This window comes from Mesocricetus auratus, unplaced genomic scaffold (genome assembly GCF_017639785.1).
Source record: "Mesocricetus auratus isolate SY011 unplaced genomic scaffold, BCM_Maur_2.0 Super-Scaffold_100011, whole genome shotgun sequence".
NCBI lineage: Eukaryota > Metazoa > Chordata > Mammalia > Rodentia > Cricetidae > Mesocricetus > Mesocricetus auratus.
This window is the reverse complement of record NW_024429195.1, coordinates 8,282,422-8,299,777: the sequence shown is the minus strand read 5'-3', so window position 1 is coordinate 8,299,777 and position 17,356 is coordinate 8,282,422. Positions and strand designations below refer to the sequence as shown.

At 42.2% G+C, this 17,356-nt stretch overlaps 1 long non-coding RNA gene across 3 annotated transcripts; it reads right to left on the bottom strand.

Annotated features, from left to right (window-relative positions):
• Positions 1-909: 909 nt before the first annotated feature.
• Positions 910-3,853, bottom strand: LOC121143049. 3 transcript variants are annotated; one of them, XR_005880179.1, is made up of 3 exons: positions 3,766-3,853; positions 2,595-2,709; positions 910-1,115 (listed from the first exon to the last, which is right to left on the bottom strand). It is a non-coding gene; the product is annotated as an uncharacterized LOC121143049 (long non-coding RNA). The 3 variants fall into 3 exon arrangements; XR_005880181.1 differs by lacking the exon at positions 3,766-3,853 and adding an exon at positions 3,065-3,202 and having other exon boundaries at positions 2,595-2,805; XR_005880180.1 differs by lacking the exon at positions 3,766-3,853 and adding an exon at positions 3,065-3,202.
• Between the last annotated feature and the right edge of the window lie 13,503 nt (positions 3,854-17,356).

Below are 17,356 nucleotides of genomic sequence, written 5' to 3'. Positions count from 1 at the left end.
CATAAATTCATTTTCCACTGTTATTGCTGTCCTTATGTAACAGATGAAGTAATAAACATTATGATAGGAAACACAGGATATGTAAATTTCACTATCCACCATTCTTTTTTTCAACTAAATTGAGGTGACTGGCCATGAGGATCCCTTTCATTTGTATCTGTTTGGATACTATTTAGAAAGCCCTTGGATGCCTTTGTTATTCTATTTTTTCAAATGCATATAGGTGATCAAAGGTAATCCTCAGGACATATGGACAGGCTATGTGCTATAGAGGAGCTATGGATATGCTGTGTAATACAAAGCAGAGTCAGATTTTCAGTGAAAGCAATCTGCCATTTACAGAGTGGTTCAGAAAGCCATCATATCCTTAGTACATGAAACACATATGGAAGCCTTGGTATTATAAAAATATCAATCAATAACTAATTACAAGTGAGTCACAATTTGAGATAATATATCATTTTGTAAATAATTTACCACTTTATCTTCTGGTCAGGACATAGGCCCATTATGCGAAAGTTTATCTCATAATAATATGGGAGGAGTGATTATGAAGGCAGTGAACTCTTCACGGACCACACAGAAGTGAAGCTGGGAAGGCTTTAAGAATTGCTCCCTGGTGGTTTTTCTGCTTTTACTTCCTTCAACATCATAGGAATCTTACATGAGGCTAAATGTGTCAAATTTGAGAATTAGAACCAAATTAAAAAGAAAATAAAAATCTCTCCATATATGTGTTAAAAACTGAATAGCTGTTACTCTCTCTCCTGTGGTGAGTCAGTGAATTCTTACCTCCATGAGTACAGATTTGCAAGCCTCATTCCACCCTGCCATGGAAACCTCTCTTAACATCGCAGTACTATTCTACTTAATAAAAAACAAAATGAGTGTGTTTTGTTCATTCTTCCCACTCTGCGTCCAGACACATTGCTTTTAGTCACCTCAGTACAGACACAGGGCCCAGCACCCGGAGGTCACAAGTCCCTCCTCAGATGATTCAGAAGAGACAAACAGACAAACAACAGATGCATGGCCTTCTTCATTCAGCACAGGGTCTTCCTGTGGCAAATTAGGTCAGGGGTAGTTCCCAGATTTTTAACTCCTTTAAGAAAAGTCTAAGGGGACAAAAAGAAAGAACAAGTTCTGTGTCTGTTTAGGTTTCAATTATTATGATCCAGATTATCACTCAAAAAGTGTTCAAAAAAAATGAGTCAATTTTGCCAAGACTTCAAATTTCAGTAGCATTTGCATAGCATTCAGGGATGCATTTATTTATTCCTTGGAGTAACATTTTTTTCTCAAAAAGAGGTTGGGTAGTAGATACACTCTTTATTAATAATAACTTTCTTAATGTATAGCTTCATGGTTTCCACAGACCATCTAAATTTATCAGCATAAAAGCACTTTTTTTTTTTTTTGGTTTTTCGAGACAGGGTTTCTCTGTATTGTTTTGGAGACTGTCCTGGAGCTCACTCTGTAGGCCAGGCTGGCCTCGAACTCACAGAGATCCGCCTGCCTCTGCCTCCCCAGTGCTAGGATTAAAGGCGTGCACCACCAACACCAGGCATATAAAAAGCACTTTTGTTAAGTGACTGTCTTATCTAGTAACCAGAGCTGGACTACCTGATTTGATGCTTGAAACAATGTTACCACATGGGTAGAGAAGGTATTATTCATTGTCACTACTTTGTAATTGGGAAAAGGAATACTCAGAGGGGTCCGAAGGTTTGCAGGGCCTCACAGAAAAAGTGACAGGCCTAGAGGCAAATTTGCTTCCCTGGGCCCCGTCCCGTTTTCCCTCCTGACATACCGCACAGTTTATAAGGTAAGTAGTACAAAGGCTGATTGCCCTTAAATCTTGTGTCCACTTTGGGGACTGTTTTGCTCTTGCCTCTCCAGCTACCTGGCACCAGCCTGTGCCCAAGCTCTTGGAGTCATGATTAGCAGGAAGGCAGCATGTGACAGCTTGGCCATCTGTCACACACAAAGGGCTGGATGCTGCTTCAGAGTGAAGGGCTCCAAGGCGCGGGTTGGTTAGGCATTCTAAAGCACAGAGAACATCAAATGCATCTCTGAAGCAACTAGAAAACTCAAGTGCTGAACCCAGACCTTTGTGTTCTGGGTGAAAACATCACTCTGCAGATGATTAGCTCCTGCTTTTAGGAAAAGAGCACCGTGTGCTAAAACTTTAGCCTCCGCCATGATGGCCCCTGAAACAGGAGCAGGCAGCAGCTATCCAAAGTCTGCAGTCCTACGCGACTAGGTAATGCTTAAATAAATAATTGGTTCCCATCATACAACTCAGTGTTTAGCCAAGCCCAAGCACACTGCTGCCAGCTTTTCAAAGTCAACACCGGTATCTAAAATAAACACTGGCTGCCTAACACACACTGGTACTTTCATGAAAAAGTGTTGGGAAACAACCCTTTGCCAACACAAGTCCTGCGTATTTTCTGATCGCAGTTGGTTATTCAAAACAGTGTCGAGCCCTTAAACATTTTTAAACTAATGAAGTCAACGACCTTTTCGTTGCTTGTTTGTGGGCAGTTACTCTAACAGGCCTGTAGGAGAGCTGAAATATGACCCGCTCCTACCTGAACATATCAGCTTGCCATAGTTTTATATGGAGCTGGCGAAAGTCATGTGATTCTCGGGTCAGTGACAAAGGACTTCATTACCTCTGGCAATATCAGTAGCGGGTGCTGACATCTGAGGAGAGAAATTGGGCTTTTTATATGTGCGGGACACTCAGCGTGCCTTCCCCAGCATTCTGGAAAAAGTCATTTCCTCACTCTTCTCAGGACACTGTAAATATAGAAAATACGTATTTAAAGACCAGAGAAAAGTCCATCAGAAGTTTCACTCCTAAGACATGTAGAAATGTAGGAATGTAGAAATGTAGTCACAGAGATTGTTTCCACTAGTCAGTCTCCACCAGACACTGTGACAGTCGATGAAATGCAGGATAAAATTGTAAATTTATTTCTTTTTGTTTTTTGTTTTTTTTCTACTTCCTAAAAAAGCCGGATAGTGCTTAAAACTGTGTCTGTCGCTTTAAACTCACAAATTAGGCCGATAGGAAACGTAGGACGTTCAGCTTGTTTGGATTCTTAGGAAGGTTGGTGATGGGTGTACCGCTAGAAACCAACCTTCTCGCCCCTGCCCGCTGCTGGAGACCTGAAGCGCCAGGTGCTCCTAACAAGCGGCCATCGCATCAGAACGCTGTATCTGAGCATTTCCAAGAGGCCACTTTGTGACACGTGAGCCAGTGACGCTAAGGCAAAAGGTCATGGCAAGGGGAGTGGATGGTGGTGCTTAAAGGGAGGAGTTGAAAGCTAACAGGAAAACCGGATGTGAAGAGCATCTCATTTTACCGGCAGCCTTCACGGCGTCAGCAAATGAGTACATTGCCGGCGCCTTCATAATTTATGAAGCACCATTGCCCGGATGACTATGGTTTGGAAGACCTGTTTGCCTTTGTGTGTGTGTGTTTGGATGTTTTGGCCGCATGTATGTCCGTCTGTGTACCACAGGCACAGGTGTTTGTGGAGGCCATCACAGGGTGCCAGATCCTCTGGAACTGGAGTTAGATAGGTTATCAGCCGCTGTGTCTGTGCTGGGCATTGATCTCTGGTCCTCTGCAAGAGCAGCCGGGGTGCTGAATCACTGGGGCCTCTCTCCCAGGCCACAAAATGTATTTTTATATCGTTTTTAAAGGCTGCTTCCTTTAAAACCTATTATTCCGTCTGTGTGCTTACATCTTACCTTTTCCGCTAAGTCGCCATTTTTCATGTCCCTAGATAGCCTTCTACAGTGTGGTATTTAAGACTGCGCGTAGAACAAAGGTGAAACGCTAGGATTTTATCGGGCTGGTTCCTTAGCAGTGGCTGTCTGGCGTAAGCGTTATCATTATGAGCGGGAAAATCAAGGACTGCCACGATGAAGGGTCATACACCTCATTCACATAGTGAGCACAGCTCTGCGAATGTCCTCACAGGAGGGACACGTCCCTTAGCCAAAAGTGGATGTGGAGTGCTTTATTTATGAAGACGTTTTCTCTTACAGATTGGAAGCTAAAAAACATGCAGTTTGTTGAAAATTCTCAAGTCTTTTGCTAAGGACTGGGGCACTGACAGGATTTGAAAGATCCAACACAACTCAAGATGGAGCCAAAGGCACCATCTTTTCCTCTTTACTTTTAATCAGTATTGTAACTGATATATGAAATTGTGTATGCTAGCAAAATACCATGCAGTTTTACTTGTGTATATGCACGTGTACATGCGCGTGTGTGTGTGCACGTGCGTGTGCGTGTGTGTGTGTGTGTGTGTGTGTGTGTGTTTACATAGATGCGTGGGCATATAAGTGTGTAAAGCCAGCATTTGATGTTAGGTGTCTTTCTCAGGTGCCCTCCTCCTTATCCTTTTGAGACAGGCTATCTCCTTGAAATGGGAGCTCAATGGCTGGCTAGAATAGCGATGAGCCTCAGGGACCCACCGCCTCCACCCTGTAGCACTGGGACTACAGAGGCGCACCAGAGACCTCCACTTTTTATGTGGGCGCTGTGGATAAAAATCAGAAAGGTAAATGGCAGGCTCTTTACTGAGACATCTCCCTAGACCCTGTGTGATGTTTTCTTACATACGCACACACTTAAATTAGGTTGAATCTAATTGTAGATAGTCTCAGACATTTAGCATCTATAAATGGCTACAGTTTTCAAAAATCCCTTTTCTAGCTTGGACTTATTTTTTTTAAGTGTCAGGCTATGAGGAGATATTCACCTAATCTTATAAGATGCATCATAAAATTTGAAAAATACCTGGAAACTAAGACATTTTCAGAGTAGCAATGCGGAAAGAAAACATAGTGTTTGTCAAATAATGTAGAATTATCAGTTGTCTGACGACATGGAGGCCACAAAACTCTTGGGTTTAACAAGGCCACTTCAATCGTCTTTTTAAAAACCACAATTCCATTTGAGGCCAGATTTCTAAGAGTGTAAACCTGAAGGGAACTTTACAGGCAGAAAGTTGCCAGAAGATCCCGCTGGCACAGCACCATCTTAGCAATGAGCTCAGAGCAGCTCAGGGCCTGCCCTGGTGTTGCAAAACTGGACAATCTGGGAAGTATTTTGTGAAGACTGTTGGTATGGGGACTAACTTGCTAAGGCTCAGATAAAAATCATTATAAAAATAATGACTACTTTTAGAAAGTTTGATAATATATATCTTATACGTATTAAATTTGACCCAGCTGCTTATAAATTTGTATACATATCTTATCTTGTGCCTTAAATAATATTAATATATATGATTCATACAGTAAAAGTTTTTTGAGGCTCAAATACTTTCTTCAGCTCTCAGGATATGCTTGAGAATGTGGCTTCTCTAAGCCGACTTATGTTCTTGTAGTAAGGATCGTCAATAAAAGAAACATGCCAGCAATTAAGATCATTGCAAAAGCTGTGGTAAAGTACTCTGAAGGAAACAAATATGGACAGACTCTAGGAACAACCGAGAGAGCTCCCACGGGTGCTGACTCTTCAAGTAAGAGTAGTTCAAGCAGAACCATCCCTGGGAAGAAACTGGCTAAACTTGGGATGGAGCGAACCTTCCAACCACAGAGCTGCCTGTCCAGGCTCCAGGACAGATAAGACTCATCGCATTTGCATCTCCTTTGCAATGTGAGGCCAAGGAGCATTTATAACAACATTTTCCTAAAGACCCTATATCCTGCATGAAGGAAACACAAAGTCAGTGTGCTGTAATGTAAATTCCAGTTAGTTCCAAAGAGGTCAGTTTATATCCATGTTCCTAGTATCCTTTGGGGTATAGCATTTATCCCAGAAACTTCACCTTCTAAACACCAGGTATGTGGAAAACATGGGATAATAAAGGTGTGTGTGTGTGTGTGTGTGTGTGATGTATTCAGAAATTAAATTGACCGTTTTTTGCAGCCGTAATTTGAAATCTGATGGTTAAAAAAAAGTTTTACTAAAGTAAATGTATGGAACCGAAGTGGCCTTGGAATCGGTTGCCACGCATATGAAGTATTATCATGCTGGAGTAAGCTGTGGCTCTGTACCAAAGAATATGCCAGCTGTGTTGTCAAATCTGCAAGTATATACCACACACAAATAAATCAATTGGACTGCAGAGCTCTCATTATGATGTCACTATGTTCAAAGTAACAGCCAGGCAGTAGAGGCACACACCTTTAATCCCAGCACTCTGGAGACAGAGACAGGCAAATCTCTGTGAGTTCAACACCAACCTGGTTTACAGAGTGAGCTCCAGGACAGCCAGAGCTACATAATGAGGCCTTGTTTTGGAAAAGCAAACGAACAAAAAGGATGTCACCTCCCAGATCCCTGTTCCAGTGGCCTTGCTTTCTTTGCTGTCATAGACCCTAATCCTCCGGATTAACTCTTCTAGTTACAAAAGAAAAAAGCTTGCTTTTGTGAAAAAAATACGTTTACACACAGTTTTGGTTTTTAGAGGTAATTTTACTATTGACAATTGATTTGTTATAGAACTGCCTTGTAAATTCATTATAATAAAGCTAAATTGTCATTTGATGGGTATTATTTAATCTATACACTGCAGTTCTGATTATTTTTTTTTAGTCTTAAAATTATCTTGGTCTATAGAATAAACTGTATAGTCTTACATTCAAATGGCTTTTGTCTTGTATAAACAAGTCTAGGACTTAGGGATTAACTTTCTTGACACCCAGCCAGAGCCTCCTTTTAAGCCTCAGGAGCCTAAATGCTCAGTGACATGCCCCTCGGAAGGGAAAGAGAGTAAAATGAAGCCTTAACTAATGCTTGTCACAGTGCATGGCTCTGTAACAGTGACTCTCAACCTGTGTGTCAAGCAGCCCTTTCAATGGGGTCACATGTCAGATACCCTGCATCTCATATGCTTACAATACCATTCATAACAGTAGCAAAATTACAGTTGTGAAGTAGCCACAAAAATAATTTTATGCTTGTGGAATATGATATTGAACATTGAGTGCCAAGTCTTAGAATGTTAATATTTTATATTAGTTAATATTTATGTATCAAATGTTCTCAGCATTAGGAAGGTTGAGAACCACTTCTCTAGAATGAGGAATGATTGGGAAATAACGGTGCAGGTCCCTGAGGCTCCATTCCCATTCTGCACTAAGCGCTGTAGGCACACCATGAACAGCTTACTAACTGCAGAGGTGTGGAATGGGTTTTCCCTCCCTGGAGTGGATCTGGGTGAAGTGAAGTGAACAGGCAGATGTTTACACAGAAAACCAGACACGAATCCAGCAGAAGCTTTTCTTAAAAACGTTGGCAAAGGATTTGTTTGTTGTTTGTTCATTGAGACACACTTCAGGAAATGTGATAATAAGGGGAACTCATTGCAGATTCTCCATCACAATTGTAAAGCTGCATTTGAAAGCAGAATAGAGGAAATTCGGTTTCCCTCGTAAGCCATCTGTTTTCAAACACCTTACTCCATAGATGCTCATGTTCTCTCTTTTACAAAAGGTCAGAAAGTCCTTTTGCTGGAATGCTATGTCCTGTCCCACCCTCAGATGTAAGAGTGCAAAGGTCTTAGCATGCCGGGCGGTGGTGGCACACGCCTTCAATCCCAGCCCTTGGGAGGCAGAGGCAGGCGGATCTCTGTGAGTTCGAGGCCAGGCTGGACCGACAGCCTCCAAAACAATACAGAGAAACCCTGTCTTGTAAAAAAAAAAAAAAAAAGTTTTAGCATGGCCATTCTTGTGGTTCTCTCTCAGAAGTGGAAATATGGGGGTGGATGAGGTAGGCATCCTGTCATGGCAAAACCCAAACATTTGGAATAAAGCTAAATGCTCTTAGATAAACCACAATTAGGCATTTGTTGGCTGTCCCCAAGATATTAGTGCATATTTGCACCACTGGGGACATCTTCGTGGGCCTCAGAAAGGTGAGACGCTGATTTCTCTTCTCCCTTGGCTGCTTGCATCATTCCTTCCAAGACAGGAGAGCAAGCTTTCAGGGAAGAGGCTTTGAGGCCGGTGTCAGATTGATCCCTACTGTGTCTGAAACACAGATCGGGAACATGAGTCGGGTGCTATGGATGCAGAAAGGAGAAAGGGGGAGTGCAGTCCACAGAGGAAGAGGTAAGCAAAGGAGAGATAACATTGAGAATGGCTGAAAAAGCCGAAGAGAAGCACATTCCTGCCTAAATTTACTTCACTTCATCTAAATAGTATATATGCCCACAGAGAATGATAATGTTCCCGGGAGCCTTGACCTATTCAACAAAAACCTTAATGTCAGGCAAGGGACCCTTCCCTTTGAACTTTTGGTCAGGGGGTGTTGAAGAGACTCCCCAAAATAATATAGGCTATCACCATTGCCCTTGGTTGCCCCCCAGAAATGTAAGGTTAGATCACTGCTTTAGAACAAAAACTGACAATAGATGTCATTCTGGGCAGAGAGATTCTGGAGGGAGACTTTAATATAAGTTCTTACTACTTCTTGGAGAATTTCATATATCAATGCATTGTATTCCGATCATATTCTCCTCCACTCCTCCCCCAACTCTTCTCAGATCCACCTCCGTCCCCTCCAAGTTTGTGCCCCCCCCCACACACACACATTGAGTCCTATTTGTACTCAGGGACATCCTCTGTAGCACACGTGACTACCAGGGACTAGATTCTTAGAGAAAAATGACTCTCCCTCCCCCAGAAGTTTTAGCTAGGAATTGTGATGGAGATTTTCATTGATATCTGTATATATTAATAAGTATTAATATGTATAATCTTTTAAAATTGTGTTAAATCCCAACAACTTCCCATAGTTTATTTGGCCCCTCTAATTCCATTGGCTTACCTTTCCTTTGTGGTTTTGACTTCCTATGAGGAGTGAACTCTCCTTACGTCCATGACACCCTTTCATAGGGTAGTGTGCCATAAATTTTTAACCTGATTCTCTGAGTAGTTTCACTATGAATACTGGGATATGGTTTGCTTATGTTAACAGGCAGAGTGAAAGTTAAGCAATAAAGATAGATGCCAAAAAAAAAAAAACTTATCAATGATAGCGACAAGTCCTTTGATGAACTGTGTTAACTATTTTTCAAAGACTCAGTGAATCTATTCCCAGGCATTTGCGGGTCTCAGTGTAATGGCCCCAACTGCATAAGTATCGCTTTCTCCATCAATTTCTAAGCCCACATAATCAGAAAATAATAAGTATGTTTTGGTTCCTGCATGTGACAAATTCTACAGTGTAAGTGTCCCTAGCAAGGACAATCTCAAGGTGTCTATGCTGTGTCACTGAATGGAGAACTGGATCTTACCAGTTCCCAGTGTGCAGCAGGCATATGATAACCCCCCTCCCCTGCCCCATAGATATGGCAAAAGTAAAGAAGGGGCAAAACCTAGATAAACTGTATGAGGAGCATAGTTAGGAATCAATGAGTTCCTAGTAGTTTCAGGTTTTTAAGTGTGATATATTTGTTTAAAAGTATATTACATAGTTTGCACAATCACTATGTTTAACTCCTAAAACTTAAGCCATCGTCTCTTATGAGCTGGCACGAGTCAGTTCCAGCGTTCTGCTGCTCCTGTGGGAAGAGAGGAGAGTGTTTGGGAGAGCATCCCAGCGTACTTCCCTACAATGAAGCATGTTAGGAGTTAATTTCAGATTTAAAAGCATGAGCATTCAACTAATAAACAAGGACACACTGTTCTGAATGAAAACAGATCCTAATCCTTATGGACTGAACTTAGATCCCCACAACAGGCAGTTGGGGGGAGGGCACTGATGTCCATTTCAGCTCAAATGCACGTTTTAATTTAAGCTTTTGTGCTCTGAGTTCTGACTTTGTATCTTGGCAATACTTGGCACCAGCAAGAATTCCTTCTTCAAAACCAAGGAGAAAGAATGATTTTTTCATAAGATGACAGTGAAGTTGTGAAATAATATTGGTGGTTCATCAGCACAGCTCAAAGCCATAGGTAGGCTATAGCATAAGCAAACTTTAATTTACCACATTGTGCTGATTGACTTTTCATTAACTCGACAGTAACTAGGCCTATCTGGATAAAAGGTGTCTTCATTGAGAAATGCCCTCCTCGGATTGGCCTGTTTCTTTGTTTAATAATCGATGTGAGAGAGCCAAGCCCACCACCGTGGGTGGTTCCATTCTCAAAAAATCCAAAAACTGAAAAACAAAATTAGTGAGCCATGGAGAGCAAATCTGCAAGCAGCATTTCTCCATGGTCTCTGCTTCTAGGTTGAATTCATGCTTGTGGACTGTGGTTGGGATGTCTGAGCCAAAATAAAAAGAACCTTTTCTCTCCAAATTTCTTTTGATCACAGCGATGGAAAGTAAACTAGCACATGTACAATGAAATTCTACTACACAAGAGGAATAGAGTTTTACATATATGCTGTATTGATAAATATTTAAAATGTTGAGCTAAAGAAGTCAGACTACACATACTGTATGAACCATTTTTATAAAATTCTTGAAAATTCAAACTAGTGTAGGATAGCATGAAGCTGATTGTGAGTTGCCTGGAAGGTCATGAAAGACAGGGAACAGTTACAAAAGAACAAAGATATTCAAAATGCTGGTTACCTTGCTTGTGAGGATGGCTCCATGTTTCATGTGTGTCGAAATTCATCTGATATTAGGTGGCAGAGTATATATTTGTGTGTGTGTGTGTGTGTGTGTGTGTGTGTGTGTCCATTACTGGGAGTCAAGAGTAAATATTCATTCAAGAAGATGCTAGTAGCTGCAATTCAGCATTCTTAGCAGAGCTTCCCATGGTGAAGCAATTAGGTTTGCTCTTCTCATGACCCATAATATCAAGTCACACGATGGTCACAAACTAGCATCTTTCATGAATGGTGTGTGCCATGTGTTCGTTGTTCTAAATGCATTGGTATACATTATTGTGGTGATACATTGTTTATGATTTATTAAAGTCACTGAAAATCAAAATAACAAAACAGTCCCACTGGTTAGCTGTAGAAGCTAAAAAGCAAAAGATACCCAGCCTACAATCTACAACCTCAGAGAAGCTAGAACCCTCTTTCCAGAAACAGATGGACGCAGATGCAGAAAGCCACAACTAACAAAGGGGACAAGTTCCTGAAGTACAGTCGAGGTGAGGGAGAAGCGATAATATGAGCAAAGGAGTCAAGACCATGAAATGGGAAAATCACAGAATCAGCTGACCAGAGCTAGTAAGGGATCGCTGGCTCTGTTATGGCAACTGTGGAACCCGCATAAGAGTGGACTAGACTACAGGTGACAATGGTGTGACTGGGACAATATATGAGGCCACTGGCAGTGGGCCCAAGATCGAACTCTAATGCACAAACTGACTTTGTGGAGCCCATTCTCTATGGAGAGATACCTTGCTCAGCCTAGACACGGGGTTGGCAAGGGGGCGGGGGCGGCCCTACCTCAACAAGATGATGGGACAGACTTAGTAGACTTCCTAGGGGAGGCCTTACCATCCCTGAGGAGCAGATGGGAGTTGGGGGAAGGAGATGAGCGTGTAGGAGGAAAGGAGGGAGAGGTAGCTGGGATTGGAAAGAAAAAAGTATTTTAAAACAACATAAGATGGCCATGAGCCTTTGAATATCATGGTGGAATGGTTGTTGAAAGTGATATGCTTGCGAGATCAATCTAGTCAACATTCAAACATGGAGTAGAGCAGCTTTCATGAGTTCTAATTCCTATCTGAAAAACCATCAACAGTTGACTTCTTGGGGAAGGAAGAGTCAGTTTTCTTTAAGAGTGTAGCCCCTGGTAGGCTGGCCGTACTCTGGTAGATGGCTCTACCTCCAGCAGTATATAGCCAGCACAAATTAGATTCCATGGGTTTAAAAAAAACATATACAAACACAACGCAAAATTGAGTGAGTCGATTTGAAAGGAGTTAGAAGGTGAATATGATCCAACTACATTGAATGCGTGTGTGTATACAATTCTCAAAGAATTAAATTATTATGTATTTTTAAAGAGATATGCCTTGGGGGGGGAAGCGATGTGCTTGGACATCAAGTTGATAACTGGAGGACTTGTGAAGGCTAATCTTAATTGTTGACCCAACAGGATTTGAAATCGTCTAGGAGACACAGCTCTAAGACATGCGTGTCTGTGCAAGCAGAAACAAGGAAAGAAAAGAGAGAAACACATCTTCCACCCTAGAGAGTGAGAGCTCATCCCAGATCAAATCTGGACTGGAGGAGCTGAAGGAAGGAGTGTGAGCAGTGGTGACAGGATCAGAGAGAACAGGGTAGACTTGGGGAACAGTCTGTAGATAAAAGTGGTATGACAGGGAACTCACAGAGAAACAGCAGAAAAAAGCACAGTACTCAGCCAAAGATGGATCCATGCTGCTGTCTGAAGAGATGGCGAGATGAGAGCAAAGCCTTGGGGGTCAGAAACTTGTAGGGGAAGCAAAGGATGAGTGTTCTCTGCACTAAACAAATTGAACGGCAAGAAAGACTATGTTCAGAAGGGTGAGTTCCAGGCAAATTCATTCCTGCCGACTTTGGCAGCAGACTGTGATGCTTCAGTCTGCCCAGGAAGATGGGGAAGGAAGCCCAGTCTCTGCAGATCGGGGAATAAGGAAAAGCAAGTCACTCCATGACATTGAGATGCGGCCTTCTGTAGGGGTGCCGTAGACAGACAACTGCCATGAAGCTTTTCCTGTGAAGAAGAAAACTGAGCTGAACTCCAAATCCAAAACCAGCAAGTAGGGCCTTCGGCCAAGCATAAGGGTAAGGTGTCTTCATCATAAAATCCTTATATTTTACTTTACCTTTGATGCCATGAAATAGTATTTTAAAATAATACCTTGGTTCCCAGTAGCCCTTCCATAGACGTCACATTTGTAGGGCTTGTGGAGTATTCTCTAGAAAAATGGTAACTAGTGGTTTTCATTAGCACTGCATGAGTCATATTTAGCCCACTCTCCTCTCTCTGATGTCATCAGCATTTCCACCACCACCAATTTGAGAGGGAAAACAGGGCACAGGCTTGTAGGTTTTAATTTGCATTTCCTACCTTGTGTTTAAAGTTATCCACCTCATTTGGTTATTAGTTATTTATGTTCCTAGTTAGAAATGTTCACATCTCTTGCTTTTTGTCCATGGAGAAAATCATGTTTTATAAATCATTTAAATATTAAAGACATTAACGTTTACCTTCTACTTTGATGAATTATTTTTAATAATTTTTTTCTTGGAATAGCCAAACCTGTGTCATGGTAAAGATATTACAAAGCCATAAATAACAACATTTGCAAAAATTTGTGTGTGTGGTGTGTGTGTGTTTTCTTTCTCTTTTTTTGATTACATTGTTTTAAAGATTTATTTTCAATATTTTTACTTATGTGAATGTGTACTCATGAAATATGCTAGAGGTATGGAAGCCCCTCGGCGCTGTGGTTATATGAGTAGTTGTAAGCTGCCTGACTTGGTGCTGGGGACTGAACTCGGATCCTCTGGAAGAACAGTACGCGTCCTTCACCGCTGGACCCTCTCTCCAGCCCCTTGACCTCATGTTTTAAACACCATAGTTACCACCGTCGTCACCAGCGTCCACATCCTCACTCTTCACTTGAGCTGAGTGTGTTCTCTGTGACCGTTGGATGGCATGCCACTGATGCCAGGGAAGACTGCATTTCTTTAGGGAACACCCATCACCGCTGAGAACTCGGCAGCAGGTGAGCTGGAGGTTTTCCTGGGAAAGCCCAGCCCATGGGTGAACATATGGGGAGAGCCACACGCCTCGTGATGAGGACGGGCTCCAGGCTTTGTGGTCAGATGCCCTTTGTCCTTCCTCAGACGCCGCCGGCAGTGCAGCCAGGCTTTCCGAGTCTCCGTTCCTATCCCTATAGAACAGGACTGATCTATCCTGTAGGCGCTTTGTAAGAGTCACGTGACAGAACACATGCAGAGTACTCAGCTCCCCGCCCAAACTTGGCAAGTAATCCACAGAGCCTTCTTAAAACCAGAAGCCTTACAACCATTAGCATTCTAGAGGCTTGTTACGTACAGATGTTTTGATTCATTTATGGAACTAGAATAAAATGAAAACTTAATTATTATTTCTGGTCAGCCCCATGACCCTTTCTATAATAAAAAACTGAAACCCTGACTAAACTACCCACTGAACAACTTACAAAAACAAGTATGACTGCGGTAACATAAATTGTCTCTTGCATGAGGAATTTTAAATAGGCAAAGATATTGAGGAATCTTTGTGCAGGATGGGTGTGGGAAGGTAAATGTAAACTGCTTTCACCTGGAAGAGAACAGTGAGGCCTAGGCCCCACCACAGCTGCTAAGGGATGGAACAGTTTTGCTCCATAAGCAGTTTGTGTTGGATATCATGTTGGGGTTGCTTAACACACACAAAATAGTAACAAAATATTGGTAGCTTAATTTATATTCTTTAAAAATTTGAAAATTGTATTGGAAATTAAAATAATATTTATTCTTTCCTGTATCAACTTTTGAAGTTTCAAGACACAAATAAACACTTCCTGATTATTGTGTTTTCATAATCTAAAAAAAATGGAAATAAGAAGCCAGAGGCAATATGTGGCTCTAGCTGAAAAGTAAAAGTGAGTGGTAAAATGTATTCCAGTTCCTGGAGGTCCCCACAGATGCACCTGATGTGCCCATCTTGCCAAAAGCCTCCTGAATCTTTTATAGCTCCTTGACGTTGTATTTTGACAGAATTCACTGTCTGGCCCTACTTCATGCCCTTGCCTGAAGCGGATGGTCCACAAGAGGAGACACACGCCTCAGTCCCGGCCTCTGAGACACAGCACAATCGCTGCTTCCGCTCCATGCATAGTTATGAGTGAGTGAACTATGAAGACCCATTTGCCTTCGAAGTGAAGACAGTCATTTAGAATGTGCTGTCGTGTTGGCCCTCCTCATCGCTCTGGTTCTTCTTTACAGCAGGGGAGACTTGTGACTCCTCCAGACACAGTCACTGAAGACTCTTACCAACTCCCATCTGGAGTCCCAGGAAGCATCTGGAACTCTGGGGAGAAAGGTAATGGTATCCTCTCCTTGGTCTCACACAACCAGTAAATCTGTACCTGAAGAAGGGTACTGCGCTGGCTAGTCTTTTGTCACAAGCTAGAGCTATCTGAAAGCAGGAAACCTCAATTGAGAAAGATCTTGCTGTTAGGCATTTTCTTAATTAATGATTGATGGGGGAGGGCCCAGCCCACTGTGATTGGTTCTATCTCTGGGCTGGTGGTCCAGGATTCTATAGGAAAGAAGGTTGAACAAGCTAGGGGACGCAAGCCAATAAGCAGCACCACTCCAAAGCATCTGCATCTGCCCCTGCCTCCAGGATCCTTCTGTGTTTGAGTTCCTGTCTTGACTTCCTCCAATGATGGAATATGATCTGGAAGTGTAAGCCAAACAAACCCTTGTCTCCCCAACTTGCATTTCGGTTGTGGTATTTCATTGCAGCAATAACAACCCTAAGACAGGTACTTTCAGGCTATTAGTTCAATAAAGAAAATGCTAAAGATAGCATGGGGTGGGAAAACTTCCCCAAACAAGGCAACTCTTATTCCTCTCATCGTCCGCTTAAAAACACAGGAGTTTTCTCTTCAACACCACTCAGTCCTAAACCAACATGCACGGTGCAGAGCTCCTCCTGGGAATGTGTATTTTAATTTTTCAGGTGACAAAACAACTAATGGAGAAGCATGGCTGCATAGAGACATGGCAGCTCACAGAAAGCGCTGATCTTGTGGTACACTCATTGAAATCACTGCCTTCCCAAAAAGTTGCAGCTACTAGAAATCTGCTTCTTGGATTAGCTTGCTACGAGTTTTCATTTGGTTTGTTGTTGTTGTTGTTGTTTTCTGCATGGGATATTTGTACACTGTGAAGGTGTATTTCTGTGGTGAGTGTAATAAAAAGTTGGCCAATAGCTAGGCAGGAGTTGAAGGCAGAATTTCCGGGGAAAGAGAGAAGTAGGAGGAGGAAGTTGGGCAATGAGGGAGATGCCAGGAGACGGGGAGGAATCAGGAGTGCAAGATGAAAGAGTGTAGATTGACATAAATGGGTTAATTTAAGTTATAAGAGCCAGTGGGACAAGCTGAAGCCAAAGGTCAGGCTTACAAAATCAATCAAAAGTCTCCATGTCATTATTTGGGTGCTAACTGGCAGGACAAGAAAACACTCGTTATATAACCTTGTAAGTACAGAAATAGTGATGATGGATTTTCAAAAGGAAGTATCTTTAATCAGCTTGTTTTACATGCCAATGCCAGTTCCCTCTCCCTCCCCTCCTCCCCTGCCCCCCACTAACCCCCTATCCCCTCCCCTTTCTGCTTCCCAGAGAGGGTGAGACTTTACATGGGGGATCTTCAAGGTCTGTCATATCATTTGGAGCCGAGAGAGTATCCCTGTATGTGGAATTGGTTCTCAAAGTCCATTCGTGTACTAGGGATAAATACTGATCCACTAACAGAGGCCCCATAGATTGCTCAGGCCTCCTGACACTCACATTCAGGGGTCTGGGACAGTCCTATGCTGGTTTCCCTGCTATCAGTCTGGGGTCCATGAGCTTCCCCTTATTCAGGTCAGCTGTTTCTGTGGGTTTCTCTAGCCTGGTCTTTAACCCTTTGCTCATCACTTCTCCATCTATGCAACTGGATTCCAGAAGTTCAGTTCAGTGTTTAGTTGTGACTGTCTGCTTCTGCTTCCATCAGCCACTGGATGAAGATTCTGGGATGGCATATAAGGTAGTCATCAATCTCATTATCAGGGAAGGGCATTTAGGTAGCCTTTCCACGCAAACACTTATTTTTTAAGAAGAGAAGTTTTTGTTACAGTGGGTGGAAACTGATGGGTTGTTATTTTGGTTTTGTCATCACTTGGCATTTAGAACCCATCTCCACTCAGTAATCACTGCTTAGTGAATGAATAAATGCAAGCAAATGATATCACTTGTTACACAGAAATATGCTTTTCATTTGAGAACATCCCTTTGTCTATAAACATCCCCTTAGGTGCAACCTTGGGGAAATATTTCTAAGCAAATTATAGACTTTCTGTTCAGGAGGTCTCTAAAAGTACCTTGGGGTCTTTATGGTAATCATGTCTAAGGGTCTTTGTTTATCTTGAGTCTCACTGAAAAGTCCAAGCAAGCAGTGAGTCCAGATCTGCGTATTCAGAAGCAAGCAAACCTTCTAGTTTCTGATCTAGTCTGAATATAATGGAATAAAAAGTTCTCCTGTGAAGTTGCAATGGAGAAAACATTTCCTTCCACCTTTCTAGTCTCTCTACTATAGTAACTCTACCTAAAGATAGATTTAG